At 38.2% G+C, this 18,340-nt stretch overlaps 1 long non-coding RNA gene across 1 annotated transcript in view; it reads right to left on the bottom strand.

The window, feature by feature from the left end:
- The window catches only part of LOC120522464, a 125,586-nt gene extending 107,665 nt beyond the window's left edge, over positions 1–17,921 (bottom strand). Inside the window, exons 1-4 of the long non-coding RNA XR_005632391.1 lie at positions 17,849–17,921; positions 17,209–17,482; positions 3,030–3,286; positions 1,639–1,906 (exon numbers count right to left, since the gene is read on the bottom strand). This is a non-coding gene — a long non-coding RNA (uncharacterized LOC120522464). The remainder of the gene's footprint in view (positions 1–1,638; positions 1,907–3,029; positions 3,287–17,208; positions 17,483–17,848) is intronic.
- Between the last annotated feature and the right edge of the window lie 419 nt (positions 17,922–18,340).

Genomic DNA, 18,340 nt, shown 5'->3' with positions numbered 1-18,340 from the left:
AATATAAAGAAGTACTGCAGGATTTTACTTCTATTGCAGACCCGGCCTGTGTATGTTCATCTATTTGTGTCCAGGCTTTTATAGCTTGTATGTTTGCTGCCCAGTAATAAAACTGGAAGTTAGGTAGAGCCATGCCACCTTCTGCCTTCTGTCTTTGTAGGGTCGCTCTTTTGATGCATGGATGTTTTGAGTTCCAAATAAATGAGGTTATTGTTGAATCTAATTGCTTAAAAATGATTTATTGATGTATATTGGAATGTTTTGAATTAAAAAGGAGCTTAGGAAGAATATTCATCTTAACAGTGTTAATTCCTCCATCTAGAGTGAGATAAATAATGGGAGAATATAGTCTGGTCAGATGAGACCAAAGTTGAACTTGTTTGTTGTCATACTGCACACCATTGTTTGAGGAGAAATGTCACTTTACATCACCTGAAAATCATCATACCATGCAGTGTAGTTTGGAGGTGGAATAATCATGGCATCGGGCTGTTTCTCATCTCACGGTACTGTCAGTCTTCATTTAATTGAAGGAACAATAAGCGGGCCATGTACCAAAAGATTGTTAAAATGAATTTCAATCTGTCCAGTTAGGAAGCATAAGCGATTGTCAATCAACTTCACCTGTGACAACAGGTGCACTGGAGAGGCAACAGAAAGAAAAATGGAATGGTGGCCACAGACCATCGCTGATTGATTCTTCCCTAGTTTTGTGTTTTGCTAGTATCCTTGTCATTAGTGATAGCATGAGACAGTACCAGCATCCAATTTTGGTTGCACAGGTAGTCCAGCTCCTCCAGCATGGCTCTTCCATATGTGCAGTTGCAAAGGTCTCAAGAACATGAAGGAGATACCAGGAGACATGTTGTTACACAAAGAGAGCTGTGGGACTTGTGGCCAGTCAGTGGTATCAATGCCTTCGTCATCCAGAAACTTGTTTACGCACTGTGGCCACATGAGGCTGGGCATTGTTGTGCAAGTTGCTAAGAACAGCTCAATCTGGCTGAATATTAGATATTTCTACAAGAAGCCCAATGTAATTTTTACAATTGAATTTTAACCATAAACATGTTACAGCAGTCTAAGTCTGTGTTTAGTAAAGATTCAATTCAGTCAAAACTCTTTAATCCAAGTAGCCAACAAAACAAATGAATTAGTGAAATCAACATGTACACTTACTACCTCATGACTTTGCTCCCTTTGACCTGGAGTACGAATAGATCACTGTCCATCTGCCCATCGTAAGGAGGCCATCAATACCCCATGATGATGAGATATGAGAAACAGCAATAAGAAATGAAGATAATAAAGAAGGCAGGAGAAAACTGGAAGAGTTTCACATGTTTTCCCATCTCCATAAAGAGTGAAAAAGGGAGGAGACAACTGATCAGTAAGGTGTACAAAACAAATAATAAAGCAGAAGTGATGAAACAGAAGACTTTATATATGCAAAAATTTCTAAAGTTAAAAAATAAAGAAATGAACCACGATCACACTAGAATAATAAAGAAGTCAATAACAAAGAGAAAAACACCCTGACAGAGAAGATATTGAAGTGATCTTCTCAATCCCTGCACATCTGAGATGTCCAATCTTATTTTAGTCTCCCAGAGTTTATTGATAATTAATAAAACATACCTTACAGCCTCCCAAAGACTGCTGGATATGAATTGCCAAAGTTCTTGTAATGCTTCTTTCTGCTGTGGATCTGTAACATTGTCCTGACGATATCGTCTCAGAAAACTGAACTTTTGACTTTCTTGATGTTTGTCAAAGGCACTGTCTTTGGAAAGGGTGCAAATAAAGAGATGAGGCATGGAAGACTGTCATCTTGTTTCATTTTTCATACTGCTTAAATAAATGACACATGTCCCAAAATGTATCTTCATTGAAGCCATCTGGAAAACTAAAAGAAAAAGGAGTTTTAGGACAGAAAAGCAACATTTATTTTAATACCACATTTTATGCAAACGGTAGTTTGAAGAACTTTTCATGAAGTAAAAGGAAGAACTACAATTATTAAGACACAAGATAAATAAAAATGAGGAAATTCTAGACAAATAAAGAAAATAAAAATGAAGAATCCCTAACAGAACTACACACACTGTATCTTATATCTCTGTTACCTACAATACTTTAATGTGTGTTTCATTTCAATAAGAGATGCTAGTTGTGTTTCTCACCAACCTGCTCAACTGTGCTTTGTCTTTTTCTTGAATAACCTTTTGATTATGGAAATGGTCTGTGAAAGAAGTTAAATTACCTTGGTATTAACCCCAAGCATCACTCAATCTCATGTTTGAAATTCAGTGTTATTAAGGTTAATTCCTAATCAGACTTGAGGGTGCTGTGTAATGGTGCACTTAATAGTGTTAAGCCCAATTTACCAAATTACCTTTGGTAATCCACCTTCAAGTGGATAAAATAACATCATGCTGTAAAATCTGTTAATGGTAACTGAACTGTAACTTCAACCAAAAACAAAATATAAACCGAGAAAACATAAAGACAATTTTTGAACAAAGCTGAAATAGAACCATTGCTTGAATCCGACTTTGACACAAATAGTGAATCTGATGCATAAGGCACAATATGACCAAATCAATGTGATATTTCTGGTGACTTCCGATTCATGAACATATCATGTACAGCAGTGAACACTGGACTTGCTTGTCCTACTGTAATTATGTTGTTGCTGTAGTATTAATATATTTGAGGTGCACATTACAACAATTTTTGTTGTTGAAAAAATTTAACACATTTGACTTGTCTTCCTAGAAGTGAACAAACAGTAATGTTAAGGAGGCTACCCTGGGTGTTTAAGAAAATTATGAGAATTTGAAAACAATTGACAGGAGACAGAATGAAATAAACAGAAGAGCAACACATGAGATTTGGAGGGAGAACATGATAGGTAATAATAACACTGCTGTAAGTCATACAACTAGAGATGAATGTTTGGAAGATAACACTGAGATCTAATGAGTAAAAAAGCATTGAGACCACCATGTACATATCAGTCTATTTACCGTATTGAAGATATCCCATCCAGACAGTCTGAAAAGACATGAATAAATCTATCATTTGTGTCATCGTATTTCATTACTAAGTTGACTTTATTTGAGGAGCATTTTATAAAGTCACTCATTGTCTTCAATGTCTTCTTTGTCCAGTCTGTGACCACATGGACTTCATTTTTGTGAGCCTCAACAATTCAGTGAAGTCCTCCTGGTTTCCATAGTCCATGGTACATTTATAATACCAAGTGTAGCTTATCCGATTCTTTCTGTAAGGATATAAAGACATTGAACACATTTAGTCATTTTCTATCTAAATAACATTTCTGTAAAAACATCATCACAGGTCACACAGAGTCACTGCAGTTTCCTTTTATTAAAGCATAACATTAGTGAGGTTTAAATATTTTATTTTACAAAGGGCCACATGTTCAACACCGAATGCAAAATTAATAATATATATTAAATTAAACCTCCAAACTTGTTTTTAATTTATACAGTAAAAATGTATAAAGGAGAAATAAAGTGAACATGTGACATTAAGAGACCATATTGACAAGTGACCAGTAGAACACAGAATGGCACACTTCTTAACAGACATAGGATTTAAAAAGCCTGCAGAGATGTTGTTACCACTATTTCCAGTTTCTGAATATTCCTATACCATTTTTAAAGTGTTTCTAAGCTTTTCATTCTGAGTTGTAAATTTGAAACTTAGCTAGTTTTTCTGAGTATTGATTAGCGTGTTTGGTCATCTGTGATTTTTGTCTCTTTTGGTTTTCTCCACCAGCCTAAATGTTTAATTACAATTCTCTTTTTCTTCAGTTCATTTCTAAATTCTCTTCTTCTTTGCCTTTCCCAGTCACACAGATCATAAACTTGAACCTATCTCACAATTAGTGACCCTAATGTGAAGAGGATTTACACTGAGAAGTGCAGAAAGATGTGACGTCACTGAAAGAGCAAGTCTGTGATACTACGGCACCAACAAATGGCTTCAGGATGTAGCCACAGGCAGAAAACAATAGATATTTTATCATCCATCTTGCTGTTCTTATAGAGGTTGAAAGGCAACACTTAATCTGAAGGAGTGTAGATTAAGACCACCTTGGTGTCAGTCCCAACCTGGCATAAATACAGAGGGTTAGTGTCAGGAAAAGTACCTGGCTATAACACTTTACCCAAACTAAAATTATGGAATCATTTAAATCAGGTTAGGAAAATTTTACCCAACGGGTGATTTTCAGGGACCTCACCTTACCCCATGGGAAATGAGCAAGGGCTAGTTGGTGAAAGGTAGACTTGGCTAAAGAAGGAAAAGAAGACAAGGAAGGGAAAAAGCTTAAGGTTAAAGGTGGGAAAGGAGAAAGTTGGCAGCTTTGATGGGAAGGAGGAAAATAAGAGTGTTGTGTATGCAGGTAATGAGATGGAATGGGAATAATGCAAGAGAATTGAGTGGAGGCTGAACATTTTGCACAGTGGAACAAATTAATAGGAAAAAATGGTGTAGGTCTAGTAGTAATCAATAAACTTAAGGATAGTCTTGCCAGTGTGAATAAGAGGAGTGATAGGAGGGAAAGTGTCAAGCTGGATGTTGGTGAGACTGTAGTTCATGTCATTTGTGTATATTCTCCTCAAGTGTTCTGTGAGAAAGAGAAGAAGGATGTTTTCTGAACACAAATGGATGAAGAGGTTAGGGTAATAGAAGAGTGAGAAAAGAAGATTTTTGGTGGTGATCTAAATGGGCCTGTGAGAAAGAGCGGAGAGATGATAGCAAGGGCACATGTAGGATTGGGGAGTAGGGAGAGAAATGTAGAAGGGGAGAGAACAATAGATTTTGCCATGGTATCTGATTTGGTCAAAGTTAACACATTTTTGAAAAGAAAGTAAATACGTTTGTGACTTCCAGTAGTGGAGGAACAGTAATCCCTGTTGTGGGGCATCCAGTAAATTTAGTCTTGATACAAACCATAAATTAATTGATAACCAAAAATAAGGTGTATAATTAGACCAAGGGATAAAACCAGACACTCCACCAGGGCATCTGTAATAGAAATTTAATTCAAATTAAAACAAAAATATATCAGCAGTTCAGAAAGAACCATGCAGTTTTAAATGCTGTTTATTGAACATTCGCTCTCTTGGCACTAAAGCTGTTTTGGTAAATGATATATATTAAGTACAAAATCTGATCTGTGTCTTCTTACTGAAACCTGGCTTAGTAAATGTGACACTGTTCCCTAGCTGAGGCGTCACCAGATGGATACTCGTTCCTTCATAAGTCTAGAGATTCTGGTCGAGGAGGAGGCCTTGGAATAATTCATTGTAACAAAATGCAAATCACTCCTAAAAATTTAGGCAACTTTACATCCTTTGAGGCATTCATTTTAAATATTAAAACAGATTCCAACACAATTATAGTGCTAGTCTACAGACCACCAGGGCCATATTCATTGTTCATGACTGAATTTAGCAACCTTCTGTCTGATTTGGCTATAAATTATGATCACGTAGTTCTGATGGGGATTTTAATGTACACATTGATGTGGAAACTGACACTTTTAGCAAATGTTTTACTTATTTGTTAAATTCAGTAGGATTTTGTCAGATTGTCAAAGGTCCAACTCATAATCATAACCATACATTAGATTTAATTATAACTTACAAAGTTGAAATTCAAAATTTAAATATTACTCCATTAAATGTAGTTATTTCCGATCACTTCTTAATTACATTTGATTTAGTTCTGCCCATGCCAACGCACTCGCAGATTAAAACAAAGACAGTGCGACATCTAGATTGTAATTCTGCTTCAAAATTTATAGATACCTTGAGTAAGTCGAGTGTAATTGTGGAAAACCATTTAGATCAGTTAACATCAAATGTAAACGTGGAAAACAATTTAGATCAGCTAATATCACATTATAATGTGACCTTGAGAGATGCTCTGGACACAGTGGCTCCCTAAAACAAAAGTGATCAAAGCACATAGAAACTCTCCCTGGTTTAATGAAAGTACTGAGCTCTTAAATTAGAGTGTCGAAAACTGGAGCGCAGATGGAGAACAACAAAGCTACATGTCTTTCAAATTGCATGGACAGAGAGTGTAAATAAATATAAAAAAGCCCTCTTTAAAGCTCGCTCAGAATACTATTCTACATTAATAGATAGCAATAATAAAAATCCTAGGGTACTTTTTAGAGCAGTGGCTAAATTAACAAATGGGAATTCAGATCAACAGTGCAAAATACCAACAGATATTAGCAGTACAGACTTTATGAACTTCTTCAATGAGAAAATTAAAAATATAAGATCCCAGATCTCAGCATCACAGTACAAACCAAATACTAGCTTAGCAGACCCTGTCACATTGCATTCAGCACTTTAATAATTTTAATCCTGTAACTGAGCAGGAAGTCTTAACTTTAATTACTAAAATGAAGCCCACTACTTGTTCCCTAGATCCAGTGCCAACAAAACTAGTAAAAAGTGCAATGGATGTTCTTGCAGCCTATTCTAACCGTTATCAATAGTTCATTACTGCATGGCACAGTACCTGATGCACTAAAAGTGTCAGTCATTAAACCTTTACTTAAAAAGTCAGACCTAGACCCACACATACTAAATAACTATAGGCCTATTTCAAATTTACCATTTCTCTCTAAAATACTAGAAAAGTAGTGCCAGTCAGCTTCAGTCACACCTTACGCATTACAATTTATTTGAGAAATTCCAGTCTGGCTTTCACACTGGTCATAGTACAGAAACGGCACTAACACGGGTTGTAAATGACATTCTGATATCCTCTGATGAAGGAAATTCCACTGTAATTATGTTGTTGGACTTAAGTGCAGCATTTGACACCATTGACCATTCTATTTTACTGCACAGGCTAGAAAACGATGTTGGGCTTACAGGCCCGTGCTCGCTTGGTTCAGTTCTTATTTATCAAATCGATTCCAGTATGTACAGAAATGTGCAGACAGTACTCCATCATTATACACAGAAGTTCAATATGGTGTCCGCAGGGCTCAGTACTGGGACCTTTACTGTTTTCACTTTACATGCTTCCACTGGGATCTCTCATTAGGAAACATAATGTTAATTTTCACTCGTATGCAGATGACACCCAGTTATACCTTTCATTTAAATCAAATGAAGTTTCTCCGATGTTGTCTTTAATTAGTTGTGTTAGTGAATTAAAGGAATGGATGAATGAGAACTACTTGTCTTTAAATACAGATAAAACAGAGATGTTAATTGTTGGAGGGAATGACGCTGATCACAGCAATATTTTGTCGTCATTTAACTCAGTTGGAATCCCAATTAATTTTACTGAATCAGCCCGCAATCTAGGAGTTATCTTTGACTCTAGCATGTCATTTAAAGCATATTACAAAGTCGTCCAAAACATGTTTTTCCATCTTAAAAATGTTAGGAAATTAAGGCGCTTTCTAAATAAACAGGATTGTGAGAAATTAATTCATGCATTTATCTCTAGTAGGATTGACTACTGCAATGCGGTGTTCACTGGCTGTTCAAACTGTTCTCTATACAGCCTCCAGTTAATCCAAAATGCGCTGCAAGAATTATTACAAGAACAAGAAAATATGAACACATAACCCCAGTTCTTAAATCTTTACACTGGCTCCCAGTTAAGTTTAGGGCAGATTTCAAAATCCTCCTTTTAACATATAAAGCATTAAATGGCCAAGGTCCGCTTACTTGTCTGAACTTATCATGACTTACAAACCTGAGCACATTAAGATCTCAAGATGCCGGTCTGCTTAGGATTCCAAGGATTAATAAAATAACAGTGGGAGGTCGAGCTTTTAGTTACAGGGCCCCTAAACTGTGGAATGGTCTTCCTGCTTCCATAAGAGATGCCCCTTCAGTCTCAGCCTTTAAATCCCGGCTGAAGACTCACTACTTCAGTTTAGCATATCCTGACTAGAGCTGCTGATTAACTGTACATACTGCATCTCTGTTGTTAGTCATTAGCACTAAAACATAAGTAACATGATAATTATATTTGAATACTAACCCTCACCTATTCTGTTTCTTTTCTCGGTACCCAAATGTGGCCATTGGTGCCACGCCCACCTGCCAAGTTGTTTGCCTGCCTATGGTAAAGTCATCCCTGATGGAGGATCACAGGAATCATGGGAAAGAGGGTCCTTTCATCGAGCAACGTTTCAGCCGTGGCATGGCCAAATGGGGAGGCAGCTAGATGGATGAGGTCTCCAGGACTCTAAAAATATCCAAACCTAATTATGTCATATCATCTACTGTTAAACCGTACTTCTAAAATTTTATTATTATGCTGTCTTAAGGAATTGTTCTGTTCTGTATATTGTATTGTATTGACCCCTACTTTTGACACCCACTGCACGCCCAACCTACCTGGAAAGGGGTCTCTCTTTGAACTGCCTTTCCGAGGTTTCTTCCATTTTTCCTACAAGGTTTTATTGGGAGTTTTTCCTTGTCTTCTCAGAGAGTCAAGGCTGGGGGCTGTCAAAGGCAGGGCCTGTTAAAGCCCATTGCGGCACTTCCTGTGTGATTTTGGGCTATACAAAAATAAACTGTATTGTATTGTATTGTATAGTGGAGGAAGTAAAAGCCAAATCAACTTTCTAATTGGTTTAAGATATCATTTGAAACAGATAAAGTATTGTAAGGTAGAGGTTTGAAAGATACTGATTTTTCTGTCTTTTCTCTCAACTGTTTCTGCCATGGTTTTATCCCACTATCAGGCAGACCCAATAAAATTCCATGCTGTATCCTCCTTAATGCCTGAGGTTCCATTCCTCTCTATGACATTCTTGCTTTTCCTCCTTAAAGGGCACAAGAATAACTGGGCTCATAGCTTAAGTGGAGTTTTAAAACAGCAAAATCTTTAAGGGAAAAATACTCAGGACAGAGTAAATCTCTTTATGACTATTTTTCCCCACAATACAATTAGTACTGATGCATTATATCTTTTCAAAAATAATAGATTGAGAAATAGAAGAATAGATCAAGGACAACAAGGCATCCACGTATGGTCAGCCTTTAAAAAGTCTTAGGGCCAAAACAAAGTGCAGATCTACAGACAAGTAAAATAATTACAATAATAAATAATAATAATAATAATAATGCTCATGTTTTCAACCAGAATGTAACTAGTAAGAAGATGAATATGTGACCATGAAAGCGAATGTGTGTGACTGAAAATTCACATTTGCTCTGAAGACCACAAAACTGCTGTTAAAGAAGACAGCTCCTCAGCACAAGTGACATGCTACTTGGCGACACTTGTTTCTTTATATTTCAAAAGTTCCAAGAAAATTAAAAAAAAAAATTTATAATTGAAGAGAAGTATCAACCCTTAAAAGTCCTTTAAAAGGTAGTTGAATATAAACTAAGATGTTTAAAATGATCAAATTATTGGATTAGAAAATAAATAAAACCCATCGTAAATGAAGGCTTGTGTTGTTTAATTTACTTCTCTACCCTGGTCCCTTTCTTTGAAAAACAAAATCTGGTTATCCTAATAGATACATAAACCTACTTTGGTTGTGTTTGCCACTAAGACAAACATTTAAATATGTGCAACACATACACATCTACAAGACTCAAACTGATTGCAGCACAGCAGAAAACATCATTAACCTGAACGTAGAAAAGAAAATTGATATAGATACACAGAAAAGAGGAAAATAACATAACAGTACTCCAACTAGTAATCACACCATACACACACCCATCAAACTGCTATGCATATGCCTCACAATGACTGCAATAATTCATTAATTAGATAACTCAGTTAAAAAATAGACATCACCACATGACAGACATGCAAAATATGTTTTCTTCTTTTCTGTATGTGATTTCACAGTGTAGCTTTATTGATTTTAACATGGAGGATAAATTATAATTGTAAAATAAATATATATATTGTGGTATATGGCGGCCATTCATCCTGGCCAATACTCCCAGGCTGCTAGATGGAGCCCTCCCTGCAGCATGGAGGTGCAATGCCAGCAGGGAATAATGGACAATAGAGTGTTTATTCACAGACCTGCTGGATACCATGGGGCCACCAGAGGACGCTGCAGGAAGGATCAAGGACTATTTTCCTACAGCCCGAAGTACGTCCCAGTCACATGGACAGAAGAAATGACATACTTCTGGGTTGAAGAAAAAGGAGTTTTCATCCAACCCGGAAGTGTTGCCAGTCACATGGAAAGTGAGAAGAGAAACACTTCTAGGTCAAGAACTATAAATAGGACTGTGGGAGATCCCAGGTTGAGTTGAGTTGGGAGGAAGGGGTGACTGAGCTGCTGGGAGGTGTGAAGGATTATTGAATTGTGATTGATTATATTTATTATGAGTATTGTGGAGTGGGGGTGCTTTGTGCACATTTATTAGTAAAATAAATTCATATTGGACTTTTATCTGGTGTCTGGCATCTGATCTGAGGGTTCAAGGGGACGACAACGCCCCCTATCTGTGACAGTGGAGTAGTAGGCAGGATTTCTCTGGCCGTCAGTTTGGCAGAGGATCTGGAGAAAAATTTCTGTGGACAGAAACCCCAAGAAGACAGCATCACAACATGCAAAAAACACCACAACCCACCTTTACCAGGGGAAATAGAAGGTCAAGCAGAGCGGCAGCACAGCGGAAGTACAGTGCCTAACATTGTCAGCACTCAAGGCGAGCCACAGAGCAGCTACGCATTTTGGAAGAAGCCTCCGGAGGAAGACGACTGCTACGAGGTATGTGCCAGGGATTCAATTGATAACATCTTTAAAATAACACATTTTGTCCTGTGCATATACCTCGAAAAGATCATTCGAGGCTCTATGGGATGTAAAAGAAACTCCGAAGATGGTGGTGTGCTCTCAATCGAGCCGATGAGAAAGCGAAGGACTTCGCATGTAGGGTACCGCAGGGACACGTGACCCAAGGATTGGGGAAGTAGGAGGTCAATGTCCTACTGCTTATGGCTTCACCCAAGAAAAACGGACTTGGACTTTCCGAAGGGTGAGGTGAAGCGAAATCTGAAAGGTAAGGAGGGCCGGAAATGACTGATCGGTCCACGAAAAATTAATACAGGCGGATCGCGGTCAGCCAAAGATTGCAACCCGTCCTCTGAAATAGAGAACTCCAATTCCCCGATGCCTGTGTGCGGCCCAACCGAGCACATGCCAGTAGCGGCGTGCTCATTGGCTCCGGCAGAAAGGTAAGGCTAATGATGGCTTGAGCCTGCATTCGCCAAATTAAATATGGACGTGTGTGAGCTGGAGAAATTGCTTCAGCCCATGCACAGTTTTGTACAGATTGAGACAAAAATACAGAAGATCGTCGGAGAGCTGGGAACAGCGCCAAAGCACCCTTAAAAAGGTAGAAGATTACCTATGGCGGTTGGGCTGGGAGCCTCCCATAATGATTGATTCGGTGGTACAGGTGAGTTTCACCGGTACCGTTTATAATGAAATAGGGACGCAGAGTTACACAGGCCCGTGATTAATCCATAGCGGGTGCTATAGCTGTGAGCCCTACAAGGGACTCAAGTACATAGACCGAAAGTGGGCGGGGAAAAACCGATCAAGCCGGAGCAGCTGAATAGTGCTGTCTCCCGGAGTGATGCAATTCTGAAGATGCCACACCGGTCAGTTACAAATCAAAAGGGTCCAAACAGTAAATGGTCTCTCTTTGACAAATAGAGAGACTCAGACTGTGGAAAACCCTAGATTAAACAGGAGATCCCAAAAGTGAAACGGGTCTCCTGACAAAGTAGAAAAGGGAGCTGAGAGCTCAGGTGCGGCGTGGAAACCTCCTCAGCAGATAAAGGCGGAGCCCAATTTCCTAAATGCTTCCAGTCTCACAGAGGGATACAACGGAGGGCGGTGGCTGTATTACTTAATGCTCTGGCGGCCACATATGGCGAAGATGTCCTCGGAGGACAGGGGATAAAATGTCTTATTTATTATAATGTTCCTCCTAGGTTCTCCGGGACTATTCAAGACATTGCCAAGGCCTACCAATAGCTCCTCAAGGGACAGGCCACTTCAGATCATGATTCTTTGCCGGGGGAGTACTGTGGTATATGGCCAGCCATTCACCCTGGCCAATACTCCCAGGCCACTAGATGGAGCCCTCCTGCAGCATGGAGGTGCCCCGAATGCCAGCAGGAAATCATGGACAATGGAGTGTTTATTCACAGCCCTGCTGGATACCATGGGGCCGCCAGAGGACGCTGGAGGGAGGATCAAGGACTATTTTCCTACAGCCCAGAAGTGCGCCATTTCTTCTGTCCACGTGACTGGGAGGTAAAAGGAGTTTTCATCCAATCCGGAATTGTTGCCAGTCACATGGAAAGTGAGAAATAAACACTCCTGGTCAAGAACTACAAAAGGACTGTGGGAGATCCTAGGGTTGACCCGAGTTGGGAGGAAGGGTAACTGAGCTGCTGGAAGATGTGGAGGATCATTGAATTTTAATTGATTATTATTTATTATTGAGTATTGTAGAGTGGGGGTGCTTTGTGCACATTTATGAGTAAAATAAATTCATATTGGACTTTTATCTGGTGTCTGGCGTCTGATCTGAGGGTTCAAGGGATGACAGCACCCCTGTCTGTAACACATATATATATATATATATATATATATATATAGTTAATTAAGGAATTTTCATTAATGCCCTGACTGCTGTTTTCAGCACTGCAAGAATAGAGCCAACTTTCCCATGTACACTCAATATTATTAAATTTTAGCTTCAAACTGCAAAAATTCATTCAGATCCCTCAAGTCCTGTAGGAATTTTTCCGTGGGAAGACTTCTATTGTACGGTCATAAACAGGAAAAGTGTGACAGTGCAGCATAAAGTGGTGTTGAAGGACTGAGAAATCAGAAACAATAAGAGAATAAAACAAGATCAAGCAGCATCAATGATAAAATGGTGGAGATTATAAGAGGAAGAGCTTAAGAACAAGTTTGGGGAGAAAGTTTGAAATGGAGTGCAGTCATTTCAGAGTGTAGAGCAGTGTTTCCCAAAGTCGGTCCCGGGACTCATGGGCTAATTAAATGATGTGTTATTTACCAAGTTCTGTGTTTTGGGATCAATTTAGAAATTAGAAAACTAAGTTTGCTAAAAATATATATATATATATATATATATATATTAAAATGTACCAAGCAGTTATATAGGAATATTGGCACATGGTAATCTATGGTGTTCCACAAGGCTCTATCCTGGGTCCGCTGTTCTTTTCAATCTATATTCTTCCGTTAGGTCAGATTATCTCGGGCACAACGTGAGTTATCACAGCTATGCTGATGACACACAGCTGTACTTATCAATAGCACCTGATGACCCCGATTCTCTCGATTCACTAACACAATGTCTGACTTGCATCTCAGAATGGATGAATAGTAATTTCCTCAAGCTAAATAAAGAGAAAACTGAATTTTTGTGATTGGCAATAATGGATATAATGAGGTTATTAGAAATAAACTTGATGCATTAGGGATTAAAAGTCAAGACGGAGGTAAAGAATTTGGGGTAACTGTTGACTGTAACCTGAATTTTAAATCGCATATTAATCAGACCACTAGGACAGCATTTTTTCACTTAAGAAACATAAGTAAAGTTAGACCTCTTATATCACTGAAAGATGCTGAGAAATTAGTTCATGCGTTTGTTTTCGGTCGACTAGATTACTGTAACGCACTCCTCTCTGGACTACCCAAAAAAGACATAAATCACTTGCAACGAGTGCAGAATGCAGCTGCTTGAATCCTAACTCGGAAAGAAAATCTGAGCACATCTCTCCAGTTTTGATGTCACTACACTGGTTACCTGTGTCTTTCAGAATTGACTTTAAAATTCTGCTTATGGTTTATAAAGCCTTAAATAATCTCGCCCATCTTATATATCGGAATGCCTGACACGTTATATTCCAAATCGTAACCTTAGATCTTCAAATGAGTGTCTCCTTAGAATTCTAAGAACAAAACTTAAAAGAAGTTGTGAGGCGGCTTTCTGCTGTTATGCACCTAAAATCTGGAATAGCCTGCCAATAGGAATTCACCAGGCTGATACAGTAGAGCAGTTTAAAACACTGCTGAAAACACATTACTTTAACATGGCCTTCTCATAACTTCACTTTAACTTAATACTGATACTCTGTATGTTCAATTCATCATAATTACTATTCATGGTGGCTCTAGAATCCAAACTGACCCCAACTCTCTTCTGTTTCTTTTCCCATTTTTCTGTGGTGGCGACCTGTGCACCACCACCTAATCAAAGCACCCTGATGTTCCTTCATTGATGGATTAAAAGTCAAAAGTCTACATGACCATTGTGATCAAGTCTTTCCGTGAGAACCCTAACTACAAAGAGGACTATTTCATTTACGAGGTGTGGCAGAAAAGTAATGAGACTGATTTTTTATTTACCAAAGTTTTTATTTTTTTCAAACATCAATGTTATCCCCTTCAAAGTAGTTCCCTTGGGCAGCTACACACCGATGGAGACGTTGTTCCCACTGTTGGTAGCAGCGCTGGAAGTCTTCAACCGGTATGGTCTTCAGCATGTCCGTTACACTCTTTTGGATGTTTTCTAAAGTCCTGAAATGACGTCCTTAATAAGGAATAAGGGGGCTGGGGAACCACAGGAATGCCTTTGAGATCAAAATTCTGTTATGGAGAGGGCAGTGTGACATGGGGCGTTGTCATGATGGAGCATCCATTTGTCTGCAATGTCTGGTGAATGACCCTTTTCTGAGCCTTTCAAGGACGCCTTTATAAAAACTTGGTTGGCTTAATGGCACAACGTTGCTCCAAATTCGCTGTTCCATTTTGCGTGGCGCACAACCAAAAATCGCTAATAGCAGTCACAAAAATCACGTAGTTAACGGAAGGAGTTGAAACTCGCGCACTGAGCTATGGGAGGGTACTGATACACGTGCTCTATCAAGGACAACAGCAGCGCTGTGATCGCTTGCAGTGTTGCCAGTCTCATTACTTTCTGCCACACCTCGTATGTTAGGTAGAATGCCCAGAGGGGACTGGGCGGTCCGTGGCCTGGAACCCCTGCAGATTTTATTTTTTCTCTCCAGCCATCTGAGTTTTTTTGTTGTTTATTCTGTCCTCCTGGTCATTGGACCACCTTACTTTTATTCTATGTTAATTAGTGTTCTCTTATTCTAATCCTTACTTTGTCTTTTATTTCTTTTTCTTCATCATGTAAAGCACTTTGAGCTACATTATTTGTATGAAAATGTGCTATAGAAATAAATGTTGTTGTTGTTGTAATGTATTTTTTCTTTTTAACTGCATTTTCATCTTGATCTTCATTCTACTTTTCTAGGTCTTCTAATTGTTTAATTAATCCATTATTTTCTAATTAGTGGCTCTAACGCTAAAGCAGTTGCAGCTTTTCATGGTTCAGTGCGTTTGTCGTGGTGTCTGCTCTGCTCGTTTTAAGTTGTCATTATTAATACTCAATGAAGGGAGCAAACTGCACAGAGAAAGGGCAAAAATATAATGAGATCAACAAAAGAGAGTTAAGCATTAAAATCTATAGCAAAAGCAGAAATATTTCTAAATGTCTTATAAATGTAAAAATCATGCTGCTATGCTATTCTGAATGTAGAATAAGAGAAAAAAAAAATACCAGCTAATTAAATGAGCTCAGGGCTATAAGGTGATGTCACTGATTAGAATCTGAACAAAACCTGCAGCCACAGGTTCACCAGGACCGAGTTTGGGAAACACTGGTGTAGAGGAATGGCGGAAGAAGAAGAAGAAGAAGAAGAAGAAGAAGAAGAAGAGCAAGAGCAAGAGCAAGAGCAAGAGCAATGTTGTTTTAAGAGCAGATGAACTTAAACTAAGTTTAATGCTTCAGCTCACTGTTCTAAGGTTATGGATTTAAACTTTGGAAAGGGTTAGTTTCAAAGTCATTGTGATGTATTCCAGTTAATGGCTTGTGCTTCCCACCACTCCATTTTATACATAGCCTTAAAGTTTTGGTTTAGATGATATTGTCGTAATTTTTGGAACAACTGAAATTCTTGTTTTTGACTTCTCTTACAGTAAAAGCATCTGAATTTTGTTTTTAGCAAGTTTGTTCCAGTCACTCAAAACATACACAATCTTATACCATTCATATTAGGAACATTCACTGTGCCAGTAAGAAATATGAAGAGGGACAGAATTATCAGAGCAGATGGAACAAGTCTGTGCTGTGGTGGAGTTGAGCTGCTTTGAGTGTTTGTGACAGGCAGAACAGACTCTCAAGCTGTAACAAACATGATAAATTTCAGCATGAGATATATGTTTATAGAGCTGAGGCAGACCCAAAAAGGTGCAGACAAAGTAAAATATCAATTAGAATTAGAAAAAGGTCTACAAAAAGACAAGAGATCAAACATTCTGTTTTCAGCTGTTAATAATGGACTTTAACAGACTGATTGATCAATGCAGGGGCAAAGGGGTTTAGTCTCATCATCAAAGAATGTGAGATCCCTCACCCTTTATGGTCTTCTGTCATCCAAAGAACATGCAGAAGGTTTTAGATCAATGTCACCTGGTTTTGATCTTTACCCTTACCATTATGTTTCTGACACAGCAAAAGTCACCTTTATAATCTCCCTGTTGGATATTGAGCCCTGGAATTGTGTTATGACACAAGTCATCTGAATTGCAGTTTGTTAGGCAAGTTTATAAAAGGCTTAATCCGAGATAGTGATTGAGTTCAGAGAAGAGAAATATGAACATAAGTAAATATGCAAAAACTTCAGACAACTGTAGCAGACTTAAGGGTGAAAGCAGCACACACTCCTGATAACTCCCATCATTCACATTTGAAAACAGAGCTTATTTAATTTGTTTGGTTCAAAGACCTAGGGCCACACCCAAAGTCCTCCTTCAAGAGTGCTACTGCCAATCCAATCAGCAGCTGATAAAATCAGCATTGTGAGCACTCTTATTCTGCAAAGTAAATGCAAGTAGCAGCAAAAACATAAACGCTTTACCAGAATAGACTGGTTCACTTAATTATGTTTTGGATTTTGGAAAATAGCCCTGATGCAAAAGACATTGAATTGATCTCTTCAATCCATTAATATTTATGATGGCTCCAAAGATGTCCATCCCTATTTTAATCTGTCCAAAGCTTATTGATCAGCAAGGAGACGTACCTTTCAGTCTCCAAAAGACTTCTGAATATGAATAACCAAAGTTGTTGTAAAGCTTCTTTATCCTGTGGAATTGTGACATTGTCTCGATGATATTGTGTAAGAAAACTGAAGACTTCTTCATCAAACCTGTCAATGTTTGTCAAGGGCACCTTGTTTGGAAAAGGTGCAAATAAAGAGATGAGATGTGGAAGGCTGCCATGTCTTTCACATGTTCATACTGCTTAAATAAGCAACACATGGCAAAAATGTTTCTTCAATGAATCCATCAAGAAAACTAGAAGAAAGAAAAAGGTAATTAGGACAGAAAACAACATTTATTTCCATATCATATTTTCATTCCAGATGAGATAGCTTAAAGTGTTTAACAAGGAGTAAAAGAATTATAACTTCAAAAAGAAAAATACATGAAAACAGGGAAATACAAGACAAATAAAGAAATTTTAGATTAAAAAGAAAGATTCCCTAAAAGAAACAATAAATCATGACAGTTCACATAACAATGGAGAGCAGACAATCTGAAATAAATGGAGGAGCAGGAGCTACGTGAACAACACGAGTGGATCTGGAACAAGAAAACATCTGGTGAGTAAAAAGAGACAGGAGAGCACAGAGACCACCATAAACATATCAGGTTGTTTACCGTATTGAAGATATCATATCCAGGCAGTCTGACAAGAAGTGAATAAATCTTCATTAATTTTATTTGTGCCACCAAGGGTCCACCATGATGTCAACTTTACTCGAGGAGCATTTTATAAAGTTACTCATGGTCTTCAGTATCTCCTCTGTCCAGTCTGGGTCCACGTGGATTTTACTATTGCTCAGTTTCAATGATTCAGTGAAGTCCTCCTGGTTTCCACAGTCCACAATACATTTAAAATACCAAGTGTATCTTATCCAATTCTTTCTGTAGGGATATAAAGACATTACACACATTCAGTCATTTTCTATTTAAATAACGTTTCTATAAAAACATCAGCACAGGTCACACTGAGTCATTGTAGTTTCCAACTATAAACGTTGACAGTAAAAGTATTTTACAAAGGCCCACATATTTAACACCAAATACAAAATGAATGATATATTGAATTAAACCTGCAAATGGTGACATGTTTATGAATAATTTTATGCA

Source organism: Polypterus senegalus, unplaced genomic scaffold, assembly GCF_016835505.1.
Source record: "Polypterus senegalus isolate Bchr_013 unplaced genomic scaffold, ASM1683550v1 scaffold_4960, whole genome shotgun sequence".
Taxonomy (NCBI): domain Eukaryota; kingdom Metazoa; phylum Chordata; class Cladistia; order Polypteriformes; family Polypteridae; genus Polypterus; species Polypterus senegalus.
This window is presented reverse-complemented; position numbering and strand designations above follow the sequence as displayed.